Raw genomic sequence first — 26,417 nt, 5'->3', positions numbered from 1 at the left:
TACAGAGTTTGAGCAGATTCTTGGTATTTATGCAAAAAAAATAAACATTTGTGAGTTTTTATTTTTTTTATCATAAAAGAGAGCCCCACTAGCACATATTGACTGTAGCTCAAAAATGACAAGACTGTCTGAAAGGAGTGTGTCTCTCAATTTTATTAAAAATAAAATAATCATAAATTAGAAATTAATAATTTAGAATATTTAATTAATTTCATCTTTCTTACTGTTTTAAAATATAAAATCAAAACTTATTCCAAAAAATATTTAAAAATTGTAGGAAAGGAGAATGTACTCCCTCTCATTTTATTGCCATGAACATCATATTTCTATAGAATAAAATCTTTGTCTGCTTTCAGACTTGACTTAATTTACTGTAGAGGTGACCAAAATCAATCAATGATGCTTTGCATCTTTTGTTGCTCACTGTTCTGTTTGTTTGTCTCTACTTGATCGTTTCATACTTTCTATCCTAGGAAACACTTTCGGCCTTTTTCTGAATGTCCAATATTTTATAGGGAGTTTCTAAGAAAGAAGTGTACATTTTCCAATCATAAATGATTCAAATATAGCCTTATTAGGTACCAGCATTGGTTGGTATGGAATATTGATCTGTACATTTTACTTCTTGACTGTTGTCTGACGGGTTTCCTTCACACTAGTCTGCTTCAGAAGAAAGAATAGTTCTGATTCTCCTGTAGACGGAATTCTCCCAAGCTTTTCAGTGATGGTAGTTTCAGTGTAAGCCTATTCTCTATCATCAAATTTTACTTGTCCATAGCCCTGAGTTTGGTTCACTAGTGAACTAACAAAGATGATAGATATCCTAGCCCATTTTGGGGAGAAAAAAAAAAAAAAAAGCAGATTATCATGTGTATCCCCAGTGATAACTGCAATTGAAGACTTTCCAGGACTGTATACATGTATGTGCATCTTTATTGACATAGCGATAGAATTCATCTTGATCAAACATAAGCCACTGTTCTGACATCAAGAAGCTAAGACTTGAAGTCTCAGATTTGGAATCATTTATGAGTATTCGGAAGTGGAGCAAGGAGTGGAGCAAGGAGGTTCCTGTATAGGTTTTGAAAGACTAAGTACTTGGTAGGGGAACTACCTAAACAAAAGGAAACATAGAGAAAAAAATCCACATCAAATCCTGTTTTAGAGGTGCAGGAAAACCCTTCCCTCTAGTCAGGCTCAGCCATGGCAATCCTTCTTTCAGAAAACTGAAAAGGATTTATCGCTTTATTTTTAAAAAAATAAATACACAAATTCTGCATTTTTTTCCCTGATTAAAAAATAATCTAATGGCAGGCTTGTCCTAATTTGCTTTTTCTGTATAAAATTGTGATCTCTGCTATTTGTGATCTCCTGTCTTACTCTACAAAAAATAACCACCATATCAAATGGAGAACTGAACCTTCAGAGCAAGAGTTACTACACAGTTAAATCTCCTAGCCACCAAGTTACAGAATCTCTCTTGAGCTTGGCTCTGCTGATTTCATTCTCACGTAATGTGACAGGTTCAACTTGATGAATGGGCATTGTTTTTTAATTAAAATAGATGCAAATTGAATGGATTTGTACAGCAGCTAGTCTTGAAAGCAGCTAGTCTCAACCCTACAAAAGTTGTGGCAGTTTGGGGTGTGCTCAGAAACGTTTCTGTAGACTCTGGGAAGCTTTGAAGGGAAGCATATAGCACAATCTAAAGAGCACAAGCACAGTTTCGTGGGGAATGTGCTCAAGTTCCACTGAAGTATGTGCTTTTAAAAGTTATTTACCTACTGAAGGTTATTTATTCAGAACCTCACATAATTTTTAAAGCTAAAGAAGAAAAATATTTATTGAGAAGAGTAACTATAAAGAAACTGGAGAACAAACTAGCCACAAAAGCTGGTAAACTTTATCATTGCTGAAGTTTGATGTGGCTGAATTAAGCATCAGTATTAGGGATACAGTTATGCTCTACAGAATGTGATGAATCAGACTAAGAAAAAAACTGCTGGTATTTTCTTGTTCTACAGCTGTCTAACACTGTGGCTTTTGCTTAAATTTTCCTGTCTGTGACATCAACCCATTTGTCATTGCTACTTCTACTTATTTTTCTTGTCATTATTTGTGAATGTCCTTACAGAACCAGTCTTCAGTATTGCATTGCTTTTAACCCTTTCCTTGTGCCTTTCCTCATGACGTTCAATTCTCCAGATGGTATGTAATTTTCTTTAATATTATGGTAATATTATTTTTTTCTGTCATCTGAAGTAACAAGTGTTGCCATCCTCAATGATATTTATGTACTTGCTAAGCTTCCATGACATGCATATATGACGTTGCATTTCAAAAGCTTCAATTATTTCCCCATCTTTTGCCATCTGGATTCATTTTACTGACCTAACTTGATATAGCGTGTTATAAACCCTCAGTCTCAAGTGCTTTTTTATCACATGAACATAAAGCAGACTTTTGCCATTATTTTCTAAATGATATTCCTGCCCTCAGAAATTGAAAATTAAGTAGAAGGATGAACTGTGTCCTCCTATATTTATAAATAAATTGGAAAATGCCTATTTTTAAGTGATTAGGATTTTAGTTTCTTTTACCTAGTATCTAGTTCAAAACTGAGTATGAATAATACCTCTTAAAACTAACTTGCTTTTCTAACAAGTGAAATAAGAATATCTTCTTGATTTTTATTTTTATTTTTTATTTTTTTTTTTACAACTCATTAATGAGGCTATTATGAAACATTTTTATTCATAGAATTATTTTTTATCCATGCAAATAGGGGAAATGGTAGAGTGTATGTGATATTACACAATGTTTCCATTTAGAGAGAAAATTGTGAAAGATAGCAACGACATACTTTACTGCATCTATATTTGTAGGTGTATATTACTATCTTGTATTCATTTTGGCCTTATTTTGCTGCATTGCTGTAACTGTAATTACCTGTTAAAGTGAGATTGCTTTGAACCACATGTCCAGATCCAAATTCCTCCAGTCATTAAATGGATTGAGAGTATGAGTCTGGGTACAAAGCAGACAGTTTTTTTTAATGAATACCCATAAATGTAAGGCAAGACTTCTGAACTTTAATCACGGTTCTCTTCCATGTGATGTTGCTAACAGCAGTCGTTTCTGAAACTTTACTGGTTCTAAGAATCAGTATCACACAGTGAGAGTGCAAGAAAGAGAGAGATGGCATTTATTTTCAGATCAACAATCTAATAGTGCCATTGAAACATTTAAGAAGCTTGGATATTCTTTGCAGAACTTGATCACGATTGGAAAAAAAAACAGATTGACAACAATTTTTTTAGCAATCACTTATTTTCTGATGGCTAATCACATTAATAGCTTCCAGTTACTCTTCATGAAAAAGAATTAAGGAGGGGAAGAAATTTAATGAAATTTGATGTGCCAGGATGAATACTTTCTTTTTTCTATCTTTCTTTCTTCAGGTTCCCTTTGAAAACCTTTTTCCCCTCTTCTCACTGTCATTTCAGCCAAGATGTACTCTAAGCTTCACGAGCGTTTGGTCTGTGGTTAAAACTGAAAGGAAGCTTTCTTTTTTCTTTAGTGGAGATTACACAGAAAATTCTTACCTTAGACATGAGTACACTTTTTGACATAATCATTATGGGATGAACCAAAATGCAGAGCAAGCCTTAGGGTTTGGGGTTAAGTTTGGCTTGTTTTCAAAAATCGTAAAGAATTTGCTGGGATTTTTACCAACTCCTTCCAATAGAAGTGCTCTGATATCTTCCTTTTTTTTTTTTTTTTTTTTTTTTTTTGTTTTTGAATAATCTGAGTATTTGAAATATTCAAATTGATAGTTTTTATACTTGTAATGAATTCCTCTGCTGCAGGTTGAAATGAGGAAATACAAGAAGTGGATGGCCAGAGACTGAACAGAATCCTATTTGAATCAGGAATAATCTTTATTCTTCTTTATTCTTCAGCTATGCCATATGATGAAAGATTGAATCTTGACATTTTCCTCATACTGATATTACTTATAGAGGGATCGATTGTGTAACTCTATGTATCCCAGCAGCCTTCACTACAATACTAAGTAGAGCTCTGTTGCCCTAAAGACGAGAGATCTAGTACTGACAAAAGGCAGGGGTGAAGAGGAAAGAGACAGATACAAAACGCATATCTGAAGGAAGATATGGGCTTTCTGGTTTCATAGTAAGGATGAGGAACACAGCTACTATTTCTGGGAGAGATTCCATCAAACTATGAATATTCCTCCTTAGTAGTATTAATTCTCACTTTCCAGACATCTGATGTGGGAAAGGTATTTAAGAAAGCCAAACAGTGCTTCATTCTATTTTCTCGGTCCTCTTTCTCATTAATCTTGGCTTATTCTTTGTCAGTGGTTCTAGGAAATACCATTTTATGTTCTCATGTTAATTATTATTAAAACAAAAAACAGACAAATGAATGAACAAAAAACATTACTAGCCAATGCATTGCTATTAAATCATTTGAACAAGTGACTGGGACTTTGAAACACAGGAGTGACAACAAGCCTCTTCCTTTCTTTTACTGTGTCTATGTTTTGGCAATTGTTATAACTTTGCAAAACCAGTACCTAAAGTTGCATACAATGTATAGAAAAAATACCACAGTCTGATAATGATGATTCAAAGTACTTTGAATTCAAAAATACTTTGAATCATCATTAAGAAAAATTGTTATCTTTATAATTTTAACTGTAACAAAAATGCAGAAATCTAGCTCAGACACTCAGGCTGTAGCTCACGAAAAAGCCATGGAAGTGGCACAAAGCATCCACTAGTGAAAGTAGGGTATTTCTTATGCATGCTCAGAGAGACATATGTTTCTTAGTTTACCAGTAAACAATGTGCTTGTGTAGCTATACCTTTTGATTCAGTTGGTCCCAAATCATAGCCAAAGACTACAAACCTCTGGAACCATTTTTTTTGTATTTATTATTTTGAGAGGGTCTCTATAACTTCCATAACTTTGAGTGCTGAACAGTAACAGACTGAATGTTGTACTGGCAACCCTCCAGTTGCCCAAGGGCTGCAATCGATTTCCATATGCATTTGCATTATTTTACATTGCTTGTATGTCTCTTTGAATTCTCTGTTGGATGCAAATGAAAATTTTACAACTAATGCATTAAGAGCTTTCACTGTGTAACAGTGGATGACAAAAGAGAAAAAAGTACTTTAACATACCTGGCAGTGTGTTTATAATCTTTGAAGGTTATCCTGTATAATTTTACCCTCTACTGCACAGCAGGTAAATTCAAAAACAAAAAAGCATAACCATGAGTGCTAGAAAAAGCTAGATGTGGTGGTGGTTACGATGACGCTTCAAATCTTCCATAATTTTTATCGTTTTTTTTTTTTCTTTCTTTCATTTACCTTGTTTTGTCTCTCCCTATAGTAGAGCTGTCTTCCTCACTTCTTTTAATGAGTTTCTTCCTCCTTATTCTTTTTTGATTTTCTTAATACTTTAATAATACCCCTTTCATGCTTCTGTTCTGGATTTCATTCAAAGACGTACTCTTAGAACTGTTTCCTAGCAATAACAGGCGATTTTTAAGGCTTTTTTAATTAATTGAAAAGAAAGCTGATTGCAGGAAGTCATACATGTAAGTTTCAGCTGGGTTCCTGTTTTGAGGAAAGTCCTTGAATGTCTTGGATAATGTATTTAAAATGAGAGGAATCTGGATTATAATGATGTGTTGTGACTTAATGTGATACTGAATAGCTGTGAACAGCCTCCAAGAAAAGAAATGCTGCTTATTTTAGAGAGATGTTTCCAAAACAGTACTAGCTTCAGCTTTGCTGCAATTATAACCAGTATGCTTCAGTACTGACTTCAATAAAAACAAAGTTAGGCAAGCATTGAATTTATATTAAAATTATAATGCACATCTGCCCATCATTTTTTATTAATGGAAGTGCAAGAGAGTATAAGATAAAGAGGAAAATGGATCAATTTTTAAAGGAGAAAGAAGTGTAAATCATATAACAACAGTGAATAAGTGGAGCCAGAGAAGTGACACTGTATGAAATGAATTGCTTAAAGCAACTCAGATGAAAGAATGCTTCATAGTAAAGATATTCATGTTGGTTTACTACTTAATTTTCAATGAGACATTTTGAAGTCACATGCGTTATAGTTATAATCATTTGTTCAATGCCAAAATATTATAAACCTAATTTTAAAATTTCATTAAAAGTACACAGCCTCCCTCCCCCCACACCCCCAATATATCTAAATTCAAGTTTTTCAGAACTTTTCAAATAGGAAAGAGTGTTGATATCTCACTTATCCTACCATTCTTAAAGGTATAGCAATTTAAAAGTATCGTAAGTCTTTATTTCTGCATGGCTGTAGCAGAAATATTTCCTATGTCTGGTATATTAGACCAGGTTGAGCCTTCTTCACACATTAGGCCTGCTGATCATTAAAACAAGGACACTAAACCATCTATGGACTGAGAAGTCTGAAAGTCCTACAAGTTTCATAAGCTTTCTCACAGCCTTGATGACTTGAATGTCTCCAGAAAGCAAGAAATCATACATATAACCCAATAATTTGATCATAAATTAGTATTTTATCCAGAGTTTGAAAATGGAGATTATGTATGTGACAGGAATTGTATGTACACAGAGAAATATATATGTATTTTTAAATAACTGTTTGAGAAGGTTTGGTTTTTACTAAATTGCTGTTAAGCCAAACATCAGCTTTACCACAGCTGAAAACAGATATTGCTGATTTGGGATAAAAGTTAAATACTGCTGCAAAGAAAGTGCAAGTAGTTTTTAAATAAGTTCCATTTTTCTTCTCTCACCTCATATATCTCATTATGGGGGACAGAGATGTAAGTACACTTTTTGTGTATGGTTATTAACTTGACAGTGGCCCTTTAAGTCATGAGGATGTGCAGAGTAGTTAGGAATGTGAGATACTGTAGGGTACCAAATGTGTGATGTGATGTTGCTAAGCGACTCCCTTATTGTTCTAAACAAACCACCCAGAGCTGGCAACAGCTGTCAAAGCTCTTGGCTCTTGACAGTAACACAGACCTCAAAAGGACCTAGAACAAAGATCTACCAAAATGAGCTGTAATATGAAACGCAACCCCACAGTGCTAGTAAATGTGAGAATTTATCTGTTAAGTTAGCAGATAGTTATCTGTTAGAAGTCTCTAGCAAAATACTTTTGTGACAACTGTTCCATTTGTTTAATTAAATAAAAAAAAATCTGCAAATATATGTATTTCAATTTCATTTTTGGCAAGAATGCCTTTCATAACTGTCAATGGTAGCATATCTATTTGTGTATTAGATGAGCATCATATATCTACAATCAAGAAAGGAAAGATGTTACTTAGAGGGTATCTGTGTCCATGTGTGTGTGTTTGCAGATTAATTTTTGATCTGTTGTTGTTCATGCATATTTTGACATCCTCAGAAACAGAGGTGAGCTCCTCCTTGTGAGTATGACAGTCCATAAAAAAAGGTGTAGGTGTAGCACATTATGAACTATCAAAATGGCAAAACTTCTAAACAGGAACCAGTCCCCAAAGCTTCAAAGGAAAACACAGATCTGTACTGAAATAACCCAAGACCTGTCAAAATTTTTCACACTAGAGTCAGATAAGTGAGTCTGTAAACAGTCTAGTAGTCTGGAAATACGTATGGAATGTGAAAAATTCTGAGTACCTCCATGCCAGTTTTATCCCTGTCTCCTGAGTGCTTGAATGCAACCCAACATAAATCCAGCAGCCAGGCAGTGCTATTCATGTCTCAGTGCAGCAAAGTATTTCAGATGTAGCATCACATTAGCTCATCTGCCTAGCTCTTGCATTATTCATACCCCACCAAAACACAGGTGATGTCAGTGTCTAAATCTCAGCTAATATTCTCTTGGCTCCTGTTTGAATGTTCTGACCATCAAATGTCTGGCAGGTGCCTTGCTGTATCTCTTGGGGTAATTGCTTGGTTTTTATCTGTACTGGTCACCAAAAGGCAGACTTGTCAGTGTAGCTAGTTAAAACTGTCACTGGAATCTTCTGAGATCTTGAGTCACTCTCCCTGGTGAAAGGAATGTTTAAGTACAGAGAACAGATAATTTTCTACTTGCTGCTTATAAATGACAAGACAGCAGAGACGAGGCTTAACTGTACTAGGCACCAGGATATATATTTTTCTACTTTATTAGGTCTTTTTCTGTCTCCTAGTTTAGTTTTATAATTGCACCTTGTAGGGAGAATTTTTTCCTCTATAAATTTAATCAAAACTGGCCCCTGAACATGAAAACAACTTTACTGACCAGGGGTATAAGTAGCATGACATCCTGACCTGAAGTGGTCATATGCTTATGCCTGAAGAGGAATACAATCAGTATAAGAAGATATGGTACTTTCTCAAGGTATTCTTCTGCTCTCTGACTATACCTTCGTTCACAAGATTTCTTAAGCTTGATACATTTTTTGTATTTATGAGTCTAGTATCAATATCGTTTTCTGTTTAATAACCTTTAATATTTCTCCTTGCATGTTCTTCCCTATAAACTGCAAAACCTTTTGCATCCACTGTGTCTTCTGACTAGGAGATGCACAGTGTAGTATAGCTCTGTACATTGAAGCCCATCCTTTGGTTTGTTTCAACCTGTTTGCGTTGTGCGTTCTCTGTACTTGTGCAGACAGAAGCAGTTACCGCTGTACCATTTCCATGCAGGTTGTGATTTTGCAAGCTTCTAACTGCTCTTTTTCTTTGAGCTGAACAGTCTTATCCTACTCAGTGGTTCTTATGGAAAATGTTACTTTGCTTGACTTTTTACAGTTCTTCTATATTCTTTTTGAGGTGAGGGGATAAGAGTTTTGTATAATTTTAAAGAGGTTAGAAGCATTATATATTTTTTACAATTGTTTATGATGGATTATTTTGTTATTTTCTTTCTTAGTAACTCCTAGCATTTGAGTTTGACTACTGCCTCACGCAGATCTGCTGTTTACCTTAACAAATCATTATTTTCCATCCACAAGCCATTTCATTAAAGGAGCAATGATGGGTTCTTCACACTATGGGTTTTTCACCTTTTCAGCTTATCTAGATGTTGATTTTTTTTTTTTAACCCCTTGTATTTTCATTACTAGAGAATTAAAAAATAAAATAAGATTCAGTATTCACTGAGAGAAGAGAAGAAGAGGTGGTACAAATGTTTTTAACCATCAGTTGTTACATGTGAAGTAGGACTTCCCCTTCGTGGGCTCAAATGGAAGGCACCAATTTAACCTGCAGTCTCTATGGGAACATTGCAGATTATTTGAACATCTGCATTGAGAACTCACTTGAAAAATAAACATGCACAATATAATAGGAGCATATGTGCTGTGTGCCAGAGACCACTGGCAATATCGCTGGCACAAGAAAAGGTAGCAAAAAGCTCATGTAGGTTACATAGAGGCATTCTGTTGAATAACATGTCATTTTGCATTTGTGTAGTGGTGCTGTATTTTTGTTGTGTGCTAAGCTGTATACTATATTTTTGTTATATACTAAGTTGCAGGTGGGCTAGCAAACACTCCAACCTGATAGTGGAAATTTAAGTGCCCTGAAAATTAAGCAAAGAATATCGATTTATAATAATGTCTCCCTTGTTTTTATGGGACTAATACTTTGTCTACATTTAGTTTCTACAGAAAGATAAGTAAGAAAATAATAATAATAATAATAATTAAAAAAAAAAAATATGGTGAGGATACTGCAATTGTTTTATAACAAAAAGCTGTTTATTACCAGATGCTCTCCCCATGAAAAACATTATTTAGGCTTCCCGAGTGCTTCTGTTTGTTTTCTCACTTTACTTTGAGTCTTTATCATGGACAGAAGTAGTGACATATTACCAGGGTCTGTCTATTTTACTGTTGCATTCATAAGTTAGCTGATGGGCAAGAAAGTGCATTTACAATTTTAATCCTATATGTATAGTACGGTACTATCTCTGCTAATCCTGCGGACATGAAGGTCACCAGATGATTCTGGATTTCCTCTTTTTCAAATTCCCTTCACATTTAGCAACTCTGTCTTCTAATATATATATATATATAATGTTATATATATATAATATATATATATATAACATTAATATATATATGTTTTGTCTTTCAAAAGACAAATAAAGATATAAGTCTCACAGAGTACTCAATACATGATCCCCACCACTCCCAATCAAATTACAGAAGTTCGCATACAAGTGAATGAGGAGGGGGAAATACAGATCCGTTTAGTTCAGTTTTAGCATAGAGACAAGAATGCAGAAATTCTTGGCAGATTAAAAAATGATGGCAAAGATCCCTGATTTGCTCACTCATCTTTGTAGTCAGGGCTGCAGTACATAGGAAAAAGCACTTTGCCTTGTCTCGTCTCCTAGGTGTGCTCTTCAGGCTCTGATGGGAGGATGCTGACACCCTGACTTTAGATACAAAACTGAAGCACTGGTCCTGCAGTCAGTTTGACCTGTGTTATTTAGAGGATTTCAAAACCTATTTGGAGGATTTCTTGTTTTGCTTAACTTGTCTTAAATTTGCTATAGGGTGGAAGGAGAAATAGCTGTTAAGTTGCTTTCCAGGCCTGTGTTATGAGAGGGTTCAGATATTTCCTATGCTAAATGAGACTGCCTCTGGATGTGGTAGATTGGACTTTATTTATGATATTTCCTGTAATCAGATTTTTCTGATTGACAGCAGATATAGTGTGTCCTGTAAATATTAACTCTAATTCAAAACTGGTTTAGGATGGCTTCAGGAAAGAATATATATATATATATATATATATATGTATATATATATATATATATGTATATATATACACACACACATATGTATATATCTAATGACATTAGTACAAATGGACAGGGAGTGTAAAATTATGTGGTTCTAGATATTTCATATGCATGAAGTTATATACATATATTGAAAATTCAGTGTCATATATACATATGACAATGTCATATATACATATATTGAAAATTCCACTCATAGAAGTTAGAAAGGATTTTTTTTTTTTAATTATGTGTTTCGGACAGTTATATAGGGCATAAGACCTAGGCTGCTGACTTTGAAGGACTGCTTGCATAAATGGTAGATTTGGCAAGGATCACAGCCTAATATTCTGTCTAAGTGAGAAACTTTTAAGACCATCCTGTTTACAATTAGTAAGAAAAAAGTGGTTTACTAAAAAAAAATATGCAGTTTTCTATACCCTGACATGAGTAAGAATCAACTTTTAACACAGCCATGTCAAGATAAGATGTTCAAGAAGACACTTCAGCCCTGTTATCCTAGACTATTTGCCAGATTCTTTAACACTTTTATTCTTTTGCTATGCATGTGAAAAAAACTTGCAACACTACAACTGCCTATCATTTTATCACATAAAACGTTACACATTTAATTATAAATTTTTATGAAAATAAGAAAGGAAAAGTCTGAATTCACGTATCTTTTAATCAGGTGATCAAATAATTACTTCTTTTTATTATTTTTTCTAGTAAATTCTTTTTGAAAATGTCTAGACTCCCTTTCAATATATTAAATCTTCTCTGTGGGGTTACCTACTGTATGCATGCAAATCCTGCTTAATGTACCAGTAATCATATGAATAAATTATCCTGTTTCATGGAGTCATATGAGCTATTAGTATAAATGTCTAAACTTAAGATTTATCTTATGACTTTGGAAAAAACATCTGTAGCACATGCATGATACTGTGCTTTGTAGAATCAAGTTAATTAGGAAAAAATGAGTAACGTGTAATTAACTTCTAGCAAATTGTTATTCTGTACACTTGGATACTTGCCTTTTTATCATAATACTGGAAAGAAAATGTGAATGTTCACCCTTACGTATCTTGTTTGTACATTGCAATGAAAACTTTAAAATGTTAATCCTAGTCATAGTCACATTATAGGAAATAAGGAACAAAAAAAACATACTCATGTTTCAACATCATTTTTAAAGCCTGATGGTTACAACAGCTTAAAGTAGTTTTCCCATAAACATTACTAATACACAGCCCCAAAAGGGTTTAAGTTAACATCATATGCTAGAACCATATTTGGCTCAGTTATATTCCATTCCTCAAAATGCCATCCTGGAGGGAACTGCGTTTTCAAAGTAGCCAGTTACATCAACAAGGAAACTTCAGAGGAATGAAGTTGTAGTTACAGCAAAACTGTAGAAGTAATGTTATTTTTAAATACTGCCATTTACAAGCATACAACAAAAGTGTGAGGAAACATACCCATGTCTGCAGTGCTAGAGTTGAGCAGGGTATAGGTTTTGCTTTCCTCATCTTCTCAGCTCATTTTATTTCTCATTTTCCTTCTATTTTATTGGAATCTGGGCTATTGGAGCTCTCAGTGCTCTGAGAGCTTGCTGTGAACACAGAACAGTATGACAGACTAATTGCACCACCTCGTATACTCATCAGTGGTGAAGAGGGTAGCTGAATGCCACTTGACCACTTCAGCACTTCAGAAAGAAGTGGAATTTTCCATGGATGAGAAATGGGATCAAGTACAACCATATTAGATCTTTTTTCTCTATCGTTTTTTCTGAAGGATCATTTGGGTCCTTTGGGTCCAGTTGACTTTATCTGTGCCATGTTTAGGAGGTGTGATTGCTCATCAATTTTAGTTAAACCAGAACAGCATGGGATGTCACCTATTCTTCAAAAGCTCATTCATCTCCCTGGATGCCTGTGCAGACATCTGTCTAAAATGCTGACCCTCTGTTTCAAAGCTGGATTCTTTAGATTAAAGTTGGCTTGGGTGTGTTAATTACATACCCATCTGCAAATATGTAGTTCAGTGAGGAATAGCAGGGAAGGAGAAAGCAGGACCCTCCAATAGGCAAGGGGCAGAAATGGCCTTAGGTTGTGCTACAGGAGATTTAATTCGGATATCAGGAAGAATTTCTTACCTCACTGTCTTATATTATATTTGGAGGTCTCCAAAAGCAGTATGAAGGCACTGCCTCCTGGTTTCATTTACACGTAGTCTAGCTAACGTATGTATTGACTCGCGTCAAATATGTCATCATTTGCACATATGCAAGTTAAAGCAAACCAAAGCCCTTTATTTCTAGTGTTAATTGACGTCACTGAGTGATAGTGAAAAAGGGTGGGTGAAATAATACCTCTTGATTACTTGAGAATGACAGAGTATGCAGTGATGCAGGATGAGTTGGTTATGTTGCACTGCCCAAAAGGTTGTAGCTAAGCATTGAAATCATTCTGGGCAGTTATCAGGCTGTTGTGATGGTACTTCACTGAAGAAAAATGAAATAAATTACACTTCTCTAAAACTTAACCTCTTTAAAATATGAGACTTACAAGACAGACTATTAATAACCCTGGATATATATTTTTGAAATGAATCTTTATACACAGCTAGAAGGATATTGGTTACCCTTTCTGCCATATGTTTATACATTCTTGATCCACATCCATCTGGCTCAGAAATCTGTCAGAGTGAGTTGAAAAGGCATTCAAACTATCTTAGAAGCTAAAAGCAAATTTGTACTCTGTCTTATGTAGATTACAGGAAAAATGCCAGTTTAAAAATTGAGTATAGTATTTGATATTAAGTAGATTATGCATTTTCAGAAATTTTCATTAAACAACTTTATTGCATCCTTAAGGGTTTTATATATATATATATATATATATATATATATATACATATATATACATATATATATATATACATGTATATATATACATATATACATATACATATATATATATATATGTATATGTATATGTATATATGTATATATACATATATGTATATATGTGCACTTAGTCACATGGTCTGAACTTTTGGGTAGACCTGTGCGGTGTCAAGAGTTGGACTTGATGATCCTTAAGGGTCCCTTCCAACTCAGGATATTCTATGATTCTATGATTCTATGATATGTGTGTATATATATATATATATATAATTAAATAAATCTATTAGAAGGATTTATCAGTTGGGATTTATACCAAGAGGTGGTGATAAAGTGTCAGCATTTGCTATTTGCTGCCAACTGTGCAACAACCATGTAGCATATAGTTACATTCAGGTGCTATATGGTAATCACTACAGCTGCCTGAAAAGTTCAAAAATGTGCTTATTCTAGGTAGTGTTAAAGATTATTGTAAATATTCCTCTCTAGCATTTTCAATAGCATTTTTATTTTTCAAATGGTTTTAAAATGAAATGCTTAAAAACCAAAATACTCTAGAGGTCTTACGTTATAGAGCTTGCAAATCATGTTTCAGCACTAGTGGATCCAAAGTAAATGACATGCAGTGGTTTTAATGTATATAATTTTTATTAATTATATTAAGAAATCTTTTCCTACAACAGTACATTTTTTTGTTTCTTCTTTAGTTTCACTTAATTTCTATATCAGTAGAAACTTAATAGTAAGTTGAATTGATTAACTAGCTCTATTATTTAAATCGTTTGAAAAGTGAATAACAGGATCTCTGAAAGTGTCCCTCACCATCTCTCAGGCCAGAGTAGCCTTGTTTTTACTTTTAGTTAATATACACAAATACTATTTCATAGTGAGTTTTAAATATTATTATTTTTCTTAGCAGAGGAGTATCAGGATGTCAAATTACACATGGTCATGATTTTTTCATTTGCCCATTAAATTGAAAATAGAATCAGCTAATTTATATATACTCTCAAATTTTTATGTATTCTAGTATAAAGTTAAATCTTTTTGTCTGTTGAAATTATAAAAGAAACTTTCTTGTGGTCACTTCAAGCATGTCAGAAATTCATAGGAAAGAGGTAATACATTAATTTTGCATTTCATTTTTATATTCACTAGTCTTCACAAAGAGTAGTTATAGCACTAAGTATATTAAGCTTATATGGGTGAAATGTGCTTATAGGATCCAAATCACACCTGGCATTCACTGCAAAAATATTACAAATAATTACTAGTTGAAATGAATGTGAGACAGGCATTATTAAAAATAATAAAATTTAAACAAAATTTTAGTCCTCCACAAAGTCTGAGAGCTAGAATGTAATATTGTCTGTTTAGTGGCATAATGGTTCCAGCCTGAAAATAAATAAATAAAAATTCAGAGGTCTATTCTGCTAGCACACAACATATTAACTTACAGGACAACCAGGCCATAGGATAGTAGCAATTGTCGGTCTTTTTTTTTTTTTTTTTTTTTTTTTTCCCAGGGACTGCCTGCATCTGGTGTCTGTCATGGTCAGACTTCAAATTCCAGTCAGTAAGACAGTGAGGCTACATTCCTTTCTGAGTTAACAAACAACTAAAAACTAAGTTTGTGATGCCTCTGTTCTTCTGAGAAACCAAAAATACCCTCAGAATTCCTCTGTGAAATTTAAAACCAGTGTTAGGAGCAACTGGCCAACTTCAGATCAGCAATGACAAAACCTCACTAGTAAGTTGCAAGTGTCAACATTTGCATTATTCTATCTGAAATGCTTTCATTTGTATTTGTTGCGAACACAGTCTATTGTGGAAATACATGTGAAGGGTATATAATTATAAGGATCTCTGCCATTGATATGCAAATCAGAATTCAATCTCCTCAATTAAATATGGATAATTAAAATGCTATTAGCATCCTGTAATTATGATTCCTAGCAATTCCATCAACTCCTTCCTCTACATAGTAGTACCCTTCTGGTGAGAACTTTGTATCTAGAGTCTTCACTAAGCAGCAGAGTTTTGCTTTATTTATTTATTTGTTTTTTTTTTTTTAAATTAAAAAAAGAGAAAAGTTAATAATTATCTTTCAGACATACCTTCTATATCTCAATTTCAGCAACAGTATGACACGTAAGAAAACATGGGTTTTGATCTGGACCTAATATATTTAGTAAGTTTTAATTCATGCTACATATGATTTAATAGATTCCCATTTTAATAAATCACCTTCACTTTACATGTGCATTTTCAGTATTACAAGAAGATTCTTATACTGATCAGAGGCTGTTTTTTACTGTTATATTGTACAATTTAAAAATACTAACTATATTGTGTCTAGTTCTATCCATATAAATATTATACAGCAGTCAATGTAAATGTTTGGAATAACCTAGAAATAATATAGATATTTTTTTTCCACTTAGTTAGCAAAATAATATTTAAGGTTTGATTATTTTTGCATGACTGTTTGGTGTACAGATGATCTTAATTCGGGAATCTGAAAATTTCTCAGCTGAGGTTACTTTCTTATCTGATTTCAAGAGTTCATGTGCTCTTGTGAAGTGTGATGTGTTACTGATCAAGGTCTTCTGACCTGGGAAATATAGCATTGCCTGTATATAAAGTTGCATGACTCATCTATCTAATGTTCCATTGAAAATGGTGAGCAAAAATTCCAGCTTCAAACTCCTATTTTCTGGATTTAAACAAGAGACTGCAGTGAAGAGGGCACGGCCTTATTGACTGTATTCGTCTTTAGGGAATCAAACAGCAGCTGCCTTGTTTTCTTCTGCTTACACTGTGCATTCCCAAGGATTTACTTGGGTAGTGTTCTTAATGTCATATCAATTCTCTATTACTAATGAAGTGTCACACCTGAAGAGTGTGACACTTCATGCCAAAAGTGAGACCCTGAAGAAGTCTTTCCCCCCACTATCTTATCATCCAGGGTAACCCCACATTCAGTTGTGATGGCTCAAGTCTGGAAGCAAATGAGTCTCTCGCTGTCCTGCACAGCATAGCCCACATCATGACATCCTCATGCCACCTTCACCTTTGATCAGGTTGCACCTGCTCCAAGTTGTAGCATTTTCCAGGATATGTTAGATGGTAGTCCACTGATAATATGTCAGACACTATATAAATTCTCAAATTTCCAGTACAAAGATAATGTATTGATATAGGACTCAGAAATTGCTCTTGAAGTCAGTGAGAGAAAACAAAGTGGAGATCCTCTATTGCTGGTATCAGCAGAGATCTTTCTCAGAGGAAATGTCAGTTCCATATCCATATCCATAATTAACAATTGTACCACGTGAAAATTATGTAACATAATTGTACCACATAAAAATTATTAGTGATCCCACTAGGGGATACTACAGAAATACACCTAGAACTGCCAATGGTAGGGTGGGTTAAAGCTTACTGGGATTCTTTCACTGGAGATGGCCGTAGTAGAGACTGTAGCCGAGACTGCCTTCCAGAGGCAGGGGACAGAGCACTTGGCACAAGATGCATGGCTGTCCTCACCATATCCTTACCAGCACACTGAGGCTTTTGCTTCTCATGCTGCTCACCCAATGTTCAGCCTCTGTTTTTCATCCTACCCAGTTCTGCAAGTAGCAATCCTTCCTGTCACAGCTTGCTCTTGTACTGAGCGACCCCGATGGATACAGAAGAAAAGTGGTAAGGGTTGTCCCTACTGGAGGTCTGAAAAGAAGATTATGTTGTGGATAGACAGGTGGACAAACCATAAATCTTTAGGGACTTTGCTAAAGGGTACTGCATATGCTTATGGGCTAACTTATTTCACTGCTCATCATTTGGGAAAGAGGATTTCTAACACTGTACTTTAGTTGGATGTGGGATAATCCAGCTTGTAACAGCTTTCAGGAGAGATCTAGCACAGCAGGACAGTTTTTCTGTGCCACAACTGTACTTTGGGTGTTCCTACCTTCACCTTTTTTTGACAGCCATGTATGTGGATATATATATATACCCTTCAATTTTTCACAAGTCAAAGTAAGAACTTGCTGTGAGGAAAGGGAGTCAGGGGTCTTTTTATAATAGGAAAGTTAGAAGGTTACTTGACCTTTTCTGAAAAGATTGTAAGAGAAAGGAAGAAGCTTCACATACAAAGATGCTGTAATTTATAAATAGATTCAATGAGCTTGTACTTCTTCCTTTCAGTCTTTGTTTCTTTCTTTCACTCTTTTTCTTTCAATTTCTCTCTGAGGTTTTGAGGATTTTTTTTTTGTGTGTATGTGTTTTTTGGTTACTCTTATTCTTACTTTCCTCTCTAGATGGTGCATTTGAAGCAATTGCAAATGTTGAAATATGCTAAAAAGATGACTTGTTGAATTCTAGGAATAGTAATAAACATTTCACTAAACTGTAGCTGGACATGTGATTGTGCAAAGCTTTAGTATCAGAAAGTACCTTTCAATACTTTTCAATAGTACCAAATTGTATAATTGTATATGGTGCCACACTTTCCTAAGTATATCAGAAAGCATTAATCAGCACAGCCTGAATAGGATTTTTTATTTTGGCAGCAATGCTTTATCTGCTTTAATTTACTCTGCACATGTTTCTATGACAACAGAAAATAAAGTCTTAACCAAAATTCAGTGAAAGCAAGATGAAACAACCTGCTTTGATTCATGCTGCTCTGATAAATGTGAGTTTGGCAATCAGCTGTGAATCACAGCTATTTCCTGGAACAGATAGAACTTCTATTTGCATATATTTATTCTCTCATCTTAAGGAAACAAAAGTAGGTGGTTTATGTAAATTATTTTTTCTCTTACTCCACTAAAGTCTTGTTTGAAAAACTTTACATATACAGATATATTTTTTTTCCTCTTAATGCAAATGTTTTTTGTCTTGGCTTTTAATTCTTCCCTGCTATTTCTATTTTCTTAAAGATTATCTCAAAGATAATTTCAAAAATGTCTTAGCTGAAAAAATGAGACAAAAATTATTTAGTTTTGTGATATTGTATTTCCTTGAAGGGATATATATTGCATTTGCCTGTGATTGCTCACCTTTCTCCCAAATGGTAGATAGACACTATCTGGAAACAATGGTGACACTTCTGACTGGGAGCATCAGGTCTCACAACTCATCAGTAGGCCCTGATTGCCTAAACGGTGCCTTCAGACAAGCTAATAATGCACATGGATCATTGCAGTATTTCATGTTTGATTCTCCATGATTGCTATCTCTTTATCAAGTTTATAAGTACAGCCTTATAAAATAGATGTCTTAATAGATTTGCTTTTGAGAAACATTTTCTTGTTTAAAAATGTAGATTGCTACTTTTTCAAATACAGTTATTAAAATGTACTGAACACATGTTTTGGGAGGTAATTGTCATTCTTCACAAATATAACTAACTACAAGTGGCTTGCTATGAAAATGAAATATTGTGTATTTGTCATTCTCGTTATGCTTGTTAGTTCTGACTTCTTGCCTAAATCATGTGGTACTCCTTCTGCTCTTTAGTTACCTGATAATGGCAAAAACTAGCTTTAAGTAGGTAGCATGACTAGATCTTTAAGAAAAGAAATGAAGACGATCATGGAATTTCTTGTGCTGTTTCTCATTTTTTGACAACACAAGTATTAAAATTAGGCTACTACATAATTTGTGAGCACAGGGATTTGCATGATGGCTATGTTTTTGTAGAGCACATTTGTTTTTGTAGGTCACATTATTTTCTAGCTTATTGAGTCATGGGTGAAGACATAGCGTCTTCCTCCATTGATTTACTTTTATGTGCAAGTACCTCTTAGCTGCACGTGCCTTACTCATGTATAGAAATATATCTGGGACAGAGAATTTGCTTCCAAATGTAAGAAGCAGTGCCTTCTGTAGAGATAGTAGTGATCAGTGCAGGAGGAGACAAAGTTCCCAAGTTGTTCTTCAATATTTAGAAATTTGTATCCTAGAAGTAAATCTTGACTTGCATTTTGTTTTCAGAAATTAAACGCAGGAGGGCCAAGGCCAAAGTGAATTCATTGTAAGTTCAGTAAATAATTATTCTATGAGGTAGTTCACTGAGCTCCACAGATGAATTTGGCTGAGTTAAAATGGGCTTGGAATATATTTCTCAAGAGCGTATTTCTTTCATGCTTTCTTGTGCCAAATGTAACTTTTCAGGATAGTTCAATTTAATCCATGTGACAAGTCAGAAAATGTAGTTTAAGGACAGCAAAAAGTAATTGCAGACCTACATTTGCCCTATGTTTGAAGGGCAAAGGGCAGCTCTTGCTTAAAGCTGAAAGATGCTGAGCGTACTGACCTAATGCAGCAAGGTTGGCATTCGCTTTGAGCATGTGGGCAGTCTGACTCTGGTGGGATTTCTCCAGTGCTCCCTCAATGGATCACAGTGCTATGCTCAGCTCCACTGTAAGACCAAGGCAATTTAGCCATGACTGGTTATTAGTTCTGGGTGATGAGAACAGGCCTTTGGCCGTGTGCTGGATGTACTAAGGGGATGCTGCTGGGTGCAGACTGAGTTGCAGTCCCTGTACCTGCGTACTGTGTGTCGCAGTTCTCACTCACCAAAGTAAAAATAAATTGGAAGGTACTAAAGACTATAAATCCCTCTTCACAGTCCATTCGTAGGACAATCTGACTATCCAATGTCTCTTAAAATGCGTTATGCATTATCTGCAGGATTTAGTTGGGCTTTACTTAGAAGGTCAGAAGGCCTCTTTTTTTTTTTTTTTTTTTTTTTTTAATAATAATTTGGGAATTTTGAAGGCACATGGATTGGAACCAAAGTATTGTCACCCTTTGCTGCCTTTAGGTCATCCTGGGATTTTATTTATAGTCACCCTTGGAGTGTTCAATTGTTCATTTAAATTCAGAGCATAAAACCCCACAATTTAGTCTGATTATTTTGGAAAATAAGTCTCTATGACTGTTTATAAAATTGGATTTCAATTGCGTATTCTTTTGCACTTCAATAGCACTTTAGATTTTTTAAAAGTAAAGCAGATACAAGAGAAACCAGTATACTTAAAACTTAAAATGCATTTTGCTTTCTGTGGCAGCATCTATAGAAAGATTAAGGACTAACAAAGGATTGGCAAGACATATCTGACAGTCACATTTCATTGCTATTTCTGCTAGTTCTAGATTGTAAGTTTTCATTAACAGTTTCCCTATTAGTAAAACCAGAATTTGAAAGGGGAAGAAAAAAAAAAAAGCAGGAAGAAAAAAAAAAAAAAAGCACTGGTACTGACTCTCCTTCATAATTGCCACAGGACCTGAATCACAGACCAGACAATTCCTACTCCTGCTTCACAGCTCAAACCCAAAGAGAAACTGCCTACACTTGTGTAGTTGAAACTAGACAGGGAGTAATTTATGACACATTTGCAGAGCGCCTATTAGTTCTTGTTACTTCTACTGCGGTGAGTGTTCTTAAAACAGCCCACTGCATTGAGCCCCAGCATTTGTGTGCTTGGAGTTTAGCTTGAGCAGCATGCTGTGTTTCAGAGCATCTTGTTTTGATTAGGTGTTTTGTTGTGCTTAAAGGAAAAGACAACAGCCAAGGCAGCATCTCATATTGTTTAAACTGTGGTTAAGAGTCAGGCGATGTGTAATCACACTCTACTTATGGTGATTGCTTTGGCTTTAACATGCAATTTATTGAAGATACAAATTGCACCTTCTACATGATTATGGTACAGTTGTGGAGTTTTTATTACAAATAGCAAGGCGGGTTATATACTACTCTTACCCTGTCATTGCTGTGATTCTTGGGCTGTATTTCATTAAGAACAAATAAATTGTACTCTTAAGGAAAAGCCAAAACTTAACATGTTTTATATATGAAAATAACAGACTGAGATAAGCAACTGTCTTGGCCCTCTCTGCAGATGTTAGGAAGCAGAATTTCAGCCACAATCTAGTCCACAGGGAGGAATAGAAATAGGAAGGAAGGTGAAAGCAATCTAACAGACAGCTTGTCTTTCACAAGGTTTTCCATCAAGTATGAAAAGTTTCCCCTAAACCAGAACTAGTTTGTCTACTTATATCTGATCCAAAAGAAAATTAATGGGATTTTTTAATTTATTTATTTTTTTTTTTTTTTTTTAGTGGTTTGGATTGTCACCCTCTAATGACTTATTTGTGTAAAACAAATTTAGATTCAGAAAATCATGACTTGAAATATCAGAAGGGAATGGTAGGGAATGAAACATGCATGACCCAGAAAGACAAAGGATTGGAAAAGAAAGAGTGATTCTGAATGGAGTGAATTCTGTGAAGGTTTAAGACTTAGTTGCAATTTTTCTTTAATGCCATTAAAAAGCTAAATGATTCTGGCCTCTTTTTATTTTATTTATCCCCTGCCATAAGGCAAAGTTGGAAAAACATGTGCAAAACACTATTTAGAATTTCCTGTGCTGCAGCAACATATGGACCTTTATTTGGAAAAAGAGGTAGAGACCAGCACTGATATTCTCTGCAATTGTTAAAGTTATGATAGCTAAAAATACAAGCAGTTGCTATAGCAACTGGAATTCGAAGGCTCAGATACTGCCGCTTCTTTTATCCCACTTTCAAAGATTTATCCCCCCAAAAACCATTTATTGTCCATAAATGATAATCCTTAGCTGTCATATTAGCAGTTTTACATAATTTTTATTTCCTGTCTGCTTATTTATGAATTACTTTAGCAAGAAAGCACAAGAGAATATATTTTAGTAAACAGTATGTATATACTTCATATATGTTGATGATGTACATTAAGGTTAAGGGCTAAATAATTCCAACTATCCAAAAAATGTAAGCACCATAACAGGCATATACAAATGGCTTAATGCTGTTATAATATATTTTAAAATGTTTAAGTTTTAAAGTCATGATATTGAATAAGTGTAAATGCATGTTATAATGATGAAATTCTAATATTTTTAATCCAAAATCTATTTTCTGATTTCTATATCTGGACATTTTTTTATTATTATTATTAGGAAGAACATTTTTTTTATTATTAGGAAGAACTTCTTTACCGAAAGGGTTGTGAGGCATTGGAACAGGCTGCCCAGGGAAGTGGTGGAGTCACCATCCCTGGAAGTCTTTAAAAGACGTTTAGATGTAGAGCTTAGGGATATGGTTTAGTGGGGACTGTTAGTGTTAGGTTAGAGGTTGGAATCAATGATCTTGAGGTCTCTTCTAACCTAGAAATTCTGTGTGATTATTTTGCTATCTCTATTCTGGGGCTGCTGTTGTTTTTGTTTGCTTGTTTCTCTGTTTTGATTTCTCTCTTATGGCTTGGCAATTTTTTTTAAATTTTTTTTTTTCCAAACCATGCTGTGGTATAGTAAACTAAACAAAATCTCACTGAAGGGCAAAACCATCTTTATCAATTAATAGCTTTGATTTCTGTAGTATACCTGCACATCTGTTATGTCAATTTGCAGAAAAAAAATGCTCACTAAAAAATTTCAAAATTTCCTATTAATCACATCTGCCCCCCGTTTCACACCAGTAGTATCTGCACGCAGTTTCAATCAACTTTATCAGATGATTAGTGGTAGTAGAACTTTATAGCTTGAGGCAGGCTCTAGAGACATAAAGTATTGGAAGGGGCAGTGACTAAATGAGTAGTCCTAACAAAACAAAACACTCTCTTGTGTGGAAGATACTGTCCAGTCTTTTGATGCAAGATTCATATTCTAGGATGTGAATCCTAACAAGCATATTGTGAGTCCAGGTAACTGAACTAGAGGTATCAGAACAGTTTTCAGATTTTTTTCCACAGATTTGGATAAGCTAATGAATTGATTCATTTTTGTGGCTAATTTATTGACAACCACCCAGTTTATTTCGTCCTAGGAGGAATTAACCATATAACTAACAATGTGAAAAATGTAAATCGCTTTCAACCTTGAACAGAATTCCTGGTATATTTTTTAAAAATACATAATCTTTCAATTTGTTTCTATGTACAAAAGAAAATAATGACTACGGTGTTTAAGCTTTAAGGGGATTAAGCTCATCTCATACATGTATAAGAAAAATTCAAGCCCTTTGTCTATATAAAATGCAGAAATATTCTGCGTGCCTTCTGCTTACATCCAGGTTACCTGGTACAACAGAGTGACATTCTCCCAAGAGCTTATGACTGACTGAATGCTGCTCTTAATGAAGTCAGAGATATTCTTACCACTGAAAGAATAGAGTAGGTATTATTGAATACTAAGCACTTGAGAAGCCATCACAGAAACCTGTTTCTGATTTTTGAACACACATTAAAATGAAGGTGTGATTGGTAGTACGAGTAAGCTTATCAAGACTGCTAATGTGGATTCTGCTACGCGTCATTCATTCTGCTGTCTTGGTTGAAGCAGCAGTGAGCACTACAGAGAAGCTGGCAGGCAGTACTGGTACACATTGCCTTACTGCAATCACTCCTGCATTGTAGCCAGCACTGCTATGCCTTCCCTCTTACTGTTTCCTAGGCCAAATACTATCAGTTAAATTCCTGTGTTAAAACTAGTAAGTTCTTCTCTGTAGTACAGGCACATCATGATTTTGCTGGGTAGACATAAATTACTGCTAAAAGTATTTTAAGATTACTTTGGGTATAATAAAGAGGAGAAAGCAGCAAGAATAAAGATTTTCAACATCTTCATTCACTGCTGGCTATTTATATAAGTTGAAAGTGGGTGTGACACATTGGAATGGTGCATACAATCATACAATGTACTCTGGCTTTAGGACTGGCACAAAAAAAAAAAAAGAGATATGAAATATTTTATTTTTTTTTCCTCATATCCTTGAAGTAAAATGCTTATTAGAGCTAAAGGTATGTGGGGAATTTATTCTATCAGTGAGTAAGAGTGTATTCAGTTTATATTGTTTTAACATAGTCATCTACATGGGTAATTACCTGCAAACTTTAATCTTTATTCTTGTCCTTTGTATTTTGTGACTGATCAATACTGTTGCGCTTGCTTACCAATAAAGTCATTAGCATATTATTTACCTTTCTTTATGAAAAGCTTAACTGCAATGGAACAAATCCCAACCAGGCTCAGAATTTAAACCACCTTTCCTCAAGCAAAATCACTTATAATTTTAAAAGGAATTTCTAAATTACTATTTTGTTAACAATCACGAACTAATGGAAAGAGTTTTTATCCCTTAAAATGAAGTGAATATGGTGAATATGTAATTTACTAATCACAGAAACACAGAATTTCTAGGTTGGAAGAGACCTCAAGATCATCGAGTCCAACCTCTGACCTAACACTAACAGTCCCCACTAAACCATATCCCTAAGCTCTACATCTAAACGTCTTTTGAAGACTTCCAGGGATGGTGACTCCACCACCTCCCTGGGCAGCCCATTCCAGTGTCTAACAACCCTTTCAGTAAAGAAGTTCTTCCTAACATCTAACCTAAAACTCCCCTGGCGCAACTTAAGCCCATTCCCCCTCGTCCTGTCACCAGGCACGTGGGAGAACAGGCCAACCCCCACCTCACTACAGCCTCCTTTAAGGTATCTGTAGAGAGCGACTAACTGTTGATCTAATTTGATGCAATAATTTTTTGAATGCTTCCTAACAGAATTGTGTATCATCTGGTATTTTGGATTAGCTGATTATGTGGTTTAGAATTGTGTTCAGACATTGAGTCTGAATCCTTCCACTGTTGTGGAAGGAGATTTGGAGTTTAGCCTAGCCAAAGCCAGGGGAGACTTGCATTTCAGCTTCACCAAAGCCAGAGACTTAATCTTCAGCTTCCCTCTCAACTATTTCTACAAGATTTTGCCCCAAGATAACAGTTTTCTAATGGAGATTTCAGGCACTAAGTCTGAAAAGTTCCTCTTGTAAAACAAATAGATGCATAGAAGCTTAAAAAATACTTCAGGAAGAAATTCTAAAACATTAAGTCATTGGTGAAATATCTGCAATCTCTTTTCTCCAGATAATTTCTATCAATAAATGCAATTCCTTAGCATTCAATACAATGTATTATTTCCCCTTCTCAAAATGGTCTTTCTCATTGTCATGGTTTCGACTGAGACAAAGTTAATTTTCTTCATAGAGGCTTATACAATGCTGGGTTTTGGCTTTGATGAAAATAGTGGTGACAATGCACTGTTGCAGAGCAACACTTGCGCAGAGGTGAGGCCTTCCCAACTCCTTGTGCTGCCCTGCAAGTGAGGGGCTGGGAGTACCCCAGGAACTGGAGGGGACACAGCCAGGACAGCTGGCCCAGACTGCCCAAAGGGATGACCCACACCACCCAGCCTCATGGTCAGAGATGACAGGCAGGGCCGAGGATGAGGAAGGGGGACGTTGAGAGCGATGCTGTTTGTCTCCCCGAGAAGGCACCCCATGTGAGGAGCCCTGCTGGCCTGGAGCGGCTGGCACCTGCCTGCTGGTGGGAAGCAGCCAGTGGGGCCTGGTCAGGCTTTGCTTCACATGGCTTCTGTCTTCACCACTGAGCTGTCCTTGCCCCAGCCCCTGAGCTCTCGCACTCTTACCTTTCCCTTTCTCGCCCCATCCCACCTAGGGAGGGTGAGCAAGTGGCTGGGTGGTGCCTGCTGGGGCTACACCACAATACTCAGGTATATTGATTTATTTTGGATTTAATATACATTATTGCACATATGAACTTAATTTTGTTTGAGGGT

The 26,417-nt window shown here is 35.2% G+C and overlaps 2 long non-coding RNA genes across 12 annotated transcripts in view; one reads left to right on the top strand and one right to left on the bottom strand.

Annotated features, from left to right (window-relative positions):
- The window catches only part of LOC119716961 (uncharacterized), a 58,480-nt gene extending 46,009 nt beyond the window's left edge, over positions 1-12,471 (bottom strand). The window contains exon 1 of the long non-coding RNA XR_005265842.2: positions 12,303-12,471. This is a non-coding gene — a long non-coding RNA (uncharacterized lncRNA). The remainder of the gene's footprint in view (positions 1-12,302) is intronic.
- Positions 1-26,417, top strand: part of LOC106016054 (uncharacterized) — a 270,464-nt gene that overhangs the window by 106,170 nt on the left and 137,877 nt on the right. The gene's annotated exons all lie outside the window — the stretch shown is intronic.

This window comes from Anas platyrhynchos, chromosome 4 (genome assembly GCF_047663525.1).
Source record: "Anas platyrhynchos isolate ZD024472 breed Pekin duck chromosome 4, IASCAAS_PekinDuck_T2T, whole genome shotgun sequence".
NCBI classification, from domain to species: Eukaryota; Metazoa; Chordata; class Aves; order Anseriformes; family Anatidae; genus Anas; species Anas platyrhynchos.
The sequence above is the reverse complement of the archived record's forward strand: the minus strand, read 5'-3'. Positions and strand labels throughout refer to the sequence as shown.